The 5,630-nt window shown below is 41.6% G+C and overlaps 1 pseudogene; it reads left to right on the top strand.

The window, feature by feature from the left end:
* The first annotated feature begins 1,466 nt into the window (after positions 1 to 1,466).
* On the top strand, positions 1,467 to 4,552 carry LOC120397330 (annotated as a pseudogene).
* Positions 4,553 to 5,630: the final 1,078 nt, after the last annotated feature.

Here is a 5,630-nt window from a genome sequence, read left to right on the forward strand (position 1 = left end):
TAATCTCTTCCCTTCTGCTCTAAGAGTCAAAGACAGGGAAAGGACCGAGTTGGAGAGGAAAGTTAACCTCTTGAAACAAGAGTGGTTTGCTTAGCTAATAATAGAGGCATATTTCCTGCCCGCCACCTGGAATTGCAGAGGTGGTTCTGAAACAGGGCTCAGCATGATGTGGGAGTCTGTATCCAAACATTTTGGGGCAGGGGCAAGGTAGAATGCAGTCCTTCTGATGTTCATTACACATGATGATTATAGACTGTGAGTGAGTGTCAATATAAAATAAGACAAAGACATTTTATATTTAAAAAATGCATGCGTGCACACACACACACACAATCCCTAGAGCTCAGGGCTATAAGCAGGCCTCTTCAGAGAATGGAGCAGTAGAGAAAAAACGGAAGGAAAGATAAGGAGTTCAGTTTTGGACACATGAGTTTAAGCTGAAGTGAAATATTCAGGAAGATATGTCTGACACCAGAAACAGTATTTGCTAATAAGACGTGAAGTTACAAATCTGTATCAGAGGGGTAGCCGTGTTAGTCTGGATCTGTAAAAAGCGACTAACAGACGTATTGGAGCATAAGCTTTCATGGGTGAATACTCACTTCGTCAGAACATCTGATGAAGTGGGTTTTCACCCACAAGAGCTTATGCTACAATACATCTGTTAATCTATAAGGTGCCACAGGACTCTGTCACTTTTCACAATTCTGTATTATCTTTGATACCATAGCTATCTTCTGTGTCTAGAATGCTGGCTGTGGGGTATCTTGGATACCACTGCTTAGTAGCTCGTGGTAAATATTTACTTTTTAAGGGTGACCTTTCTCAGAAGAGTATAGTAAGAAACAGTACTTTATTGCTAAAAGAAGAAAAAGAGACTACATTCTAGAAAGTTAAGACTTTGTTAAAGCCTATTCATCAGATGAAGCAGCCAAAATCACTTCCTGCTCAACCTATTTTGTTTAAAATAATAATTTAAAATATGCAAATAAGTGTACAACTTGCAATGTAAAGTAGCATGTCTTTTCCTAAATCACTTTTATAGCATCCACACATGTGCTAAGTCCTTCATAGAAAACCCTTGAGATCAGTCCCTGCTCCAAAGAGCCTATAGCGCAAATGATGGACATGCTAGACAAATGAAGATGTGCAATAATATATACCAGAAAGGGGTGAGGAAGGACATGAGTCACAGATATCTTATTAAATAGTTATTCAGTTTAGACTTCTATATATTGGTCTTGATGGTTCCAGTGGGAATTCTTTATTGTAAAAACATTAATTTCTAAGTAATGCTGCAAAAGTATTTTTTAAATCTAGAACCTGAAAATTTCTTCTCTTGGTCATTTACTAAGAAAATGAGTTTATTAATATACAAGGCTGTTTAAAGTTTATCAATAAAAATATGGCCGTTTTCTCTCATTCTTACAAATACAGATTTTGACAAATCTGTTATGCCTTCCAAGATGAGATGTGTTTGTTACCGCAGGAAACAAAATTACACCTCAGATTATGGCCATTTTCTGGTTCTTGCATCTGACATCATGCTCAAACCTCCACTAGCATTAAGTATTGGGAGGAGGGATAGCTCAGTGGCTTGAGCATTGGCCTGTTAAACCTAGGGTTGTGAGTTCAATCCTTGAGGGGGTCACTTAGGGATCTGGGGCAAAAATCAGTACTTGGTCCTGCTAGTGAAGGCAGGGGGTTGGACTCAATGACCTTTCAAGGTCTATTCCAGCTCTAGGAGATATCTCCAATTAAATTAAAAAGGAAAATTCTTCAACATTTGGAGGTTGTCTCCTCTATTAGTATTTTATATAGAACCATACATGTGCACTGCTGTTTTACACACAAGCACTTGCTATCCTGGAAGATGCCTCAAATGACATGTCCAATAATCCTGAAACATTGCTTAAAGCATTTGACTCTTCTGAACTTTCCTGGAGACTTGGGAAATACAAATTCCTTGCATGTGGGAGTTGAGATCTCAGGGCCATGATCTGGTTACATGTTCTTAATTAGTTTATATAAAAGTGAAGAGATTTGATCATATACTGGAATAGACCCTCTTGCAAAGGTTGGTGGGCAGATGAGCACTGAACAGTGTAAATATGCAGGAAAGAATCAGTCTGGAGATAATGAGGTTAGTTCAATCAGGGAGGGTGAGGTCCTCTGCTAGCAGTTGAGGTGTGAACACCAAGGGAGGAGAAACTGCTTTTGTAGTTGGCTAGCCATTCACAGTCTTTGTTTAATCCTGATCTGATGGTGTCAAATTTGCAAATGAACTGAAGCTAAGCAGTTTCTCTTTGGAGTCCAGTCCTGAAGTTTTTTTGCTGCAGGATGGCTACCTTTAAATCTGCTATTGTGTGGCCAGGAAGGTTGAAGTGTTCTCCTACAGGTTTTTGTATATTGCCATTCCTGATATCTGACTTGTGTCCCTTGATCCTTTTATGTAGTGACTGTCCAGTTTGGCCAGTGTACATAGCAGAGGGGCATTGCTGGGACATTATGGCATATATAACATTGGTGGACGTGCAGATGAATGAACCGGTGATGATGTAGCTGATCTGGTTAGGTCCTGTGATGGTGTTGCTGGTGTAGATATGTGGGCAGAGTTGGCATTGGGGTTTGTTGCATGGATTGGTTCCTGAGTTAGAGTTGTTATGGTGTGGTGTGTGGTTGCTGGTGAGAATATGCTTAAGGTTGGCGGGTTGTCTGTGGGTGAGGACTGGCCTGCCTCCCAACTGCTAGCAGAGGACCTCACCCTCCCTGATTGAACTAACCTCGTTATCTCCAGACTGATTCTTGCCTGGAAAAATTGGAAAGAGTCCAGCAGAGGGCAACAAAAATGATTAGGGGGCTGGAGCACATGACTTATGAGGAGCGGACGAGGGAACTGGGATTGTTTTGTCTGCAGAAGAGAAGAATGAGGGGGGAATTGATAGCTGCTTTCAACTACTTGAAAGGGGGTTCCAAAGAGGATGGATCTAGACTGTTCTCAGTGGTACCTGATGGCAGAACAAGGAGTAATGGTCTCAAGTTGCAGTGGGGGAGGTTTAGGTTGAATATTAGAAAAAACTTTTTCACTAGGAGGATGGTGAAGCACTGGAATGGGTTACCTAGGGAGGTGGTGGAATCTCCTTCCTTAGAGGTTTTTAAGGTCAGGCTTGACAAAGCCCTGGCTGGGATGATTTAGTTGGGAATTGGTCCTGCTTTGAGCAGGGGGTTGGACTAGATGACCTCCTGAGGTACCTTCCAACGCTGATATTCTATGATTCTATGATATTTATACCTGCCTCTGGAAATTTCCATTACATGCTTCTGACGAAGTGGGTATTCACTCACGAAAGTCAGAAAGTCTTAAAGGTGCCACAGGACTCTCTGTTGCTTTTTACAGATCCAGACTAACATGGCTACCCCTCTGATACTGAACAGTAGTGGATGCACTGAAACTCTGGTTTCCTAAACTCCAACTCTGTTGAGTCCAGATGTTCAGAAATGGTCAAAGGGTATGGTAGTGTGACTTTTCTGGTGATTTTCCTCTTCTTTGGGGCTGTCACCAATCCCTACAGGTCCATCCAAATCCTTCTGACCTCTTTCCCACTTGTGTAAGTCAAGTATAACTCCACTGAAGAAAGTGATGTTCTGTCGTGGTAAAACTGCTGTAACTGGCAGAAGAATCTGAGCCAGTCCTTCTAAAAAGCTATGTCCTTCATAATGACTGCACCGCAACATTTAAAGGAAAGCGAAACAAAAATCAGTGCTGGGGAATCTCAGATTCGGTGTTCGCCCAGAGCAGGGACAGGGGCCGGGGCGGCGGCTGCGCGGCCTACACCGCCAAGCGCTGCGAGCCTCAGTGGTTTTGTGAGGATGCAAACAGCGAGGATGATGTTGAAATTCTAACTGCCAAAAAATTCAGAGGTGATTTGGCGTACAGACAACAAGAGTTTCAGAAAGCCCTGTATGAGTACTCAAGCTGCTTGCTGCTGTTACCTTCCAGTAACGTTGCAATGAGAAGAGATGTCCAAGAGGGCCAGGCTCGGTGTTTAGCTCACCTAGGAAGGCACCAGGAGGCTCTGGATATTGCAGAAAAACTGAGAAATGGGGCAACTAACACAGATCATTTAACAACTGTCCTCAACCTGCAGTTTGCCATTTATTGTCGCCTGAAAAAAATATAGAGAAAAAGATCACATGCCTACAGCAACTGATTTCCTTACATCCTTTTAACCCATGGAACTGGAAGCTACTTGCTGAGGCTTATATGAGCTTTTTACAGACTCTGCCTCCATCATTCATTTCAGAAATGAAACATCTTCAATGCAAAGATTGTACTGCAAATGACCACGTTTTCCAAACCTCACCAGGACTGTTTGGAAAAGAAATGAACCTTCAGTGTCACAAAACACTCAGCGGGAGACAAGACGTTTGGTCAACACTTTCTACAAAAACATCATCTCCCTTTTGCTTCAGAAAGCACATGGAAACTCATGCATACATTCCACTTCCTCCAATTATTACATTTGCATTACCATGCCTTTTAAGTGTTTAAGTCTGAGCCTAAATAACAGTAACATGTTCCTGAGCTTGGTCTCATCTCTACTGGCTTTTCCAGCTGGTTTGAAAAAAAGGCTTAAATAGTCTTCAAACTCACTTTTAACCCCATTTGGTTCCATGGTTGATCTATACACCATGTTGGAGTTTTGAGTATCATCCTACTACTATTCATTCCCTTTAATGCTGACTGGTCATTTGTCCCTTTCAGCATGATTTGAAAACTTGGTTGCAGTGAGCCCTCTGGATTTGGTTAGTTAGTGACGAGTCAAGAATGTTTAATAGTTTGAGAGAAAAGGTGAGTGAGATAATATCATTTATTACACCAACTTCTGTTAGTGAGAGCTTGTGTCTCTCACCAACAGAAGTTGGTTCAATAAAAGATATGACCTCATCCACCTTATCTCTCTAATATCCTGGGACCGACATGGCTACAACTACAGTGCCTACATCATGGGCCGGCAACATTTCAGAAGTGGTGTGCCGAGTCTTCATTTATTCACCCTAGTTTAAGGTTTCGCGTGCCAGTCATACATTTTAATGTTTTTAGAAGTTCTCTTTCAATAAGTCTATAATATATAACTAACTACTGTTGTATGTAAAGTAAATACGGTTTTTAAAATGTTTAAGAAGCTTAATTTAAAATTAAATTAAAATGCAGAGTCCCCAGACCAGTGGCCAGGACCCGGTCAGTGTGAGTGCCACTGAAAATCAGCTCGCATGCCGCCTTCGGCACGCATGCCGTAGGTTGCCTACACCTGGCCTACATATAATAGCTTGAGGACCAAGCTGGGAGGAGTGAGTGCTGTTGGCTGCTTTTCTTTTATCTTACAAAGAGACCCCAGAATTTCAAAGTGACTTCACATAAATGTTGATTAAAAGCGCAGATGTTTTTACAATGTCTTTTGTGTCACTCACAGTGTGTCACATCTTTACCTAGTAAAACTGAGAATAAAGATAATGGTAACAAAACAAAAAATGCAGCAACATGGTTGCTATGCTCCAGAACACTCTTTACTTTTTCTGTTAACAGTGGTCCAGGCAGCCATTATCACCACAGCTTGTTCAGAGCACCT

This window comes from Mauremys reevesii, linkage group 2 (assembly GCF_016161935.1).
Source record: "Mauremys reevesii isolate NIE-2019 linkage group 2, ASM1616193v1, whole genome shotgun sequence".
NCBI classification, from domain to species: Eukaryota; Metazoa; Chordata; order Testudines; family Geoemydidae; genus Mauremys; species Mauremys reevesii.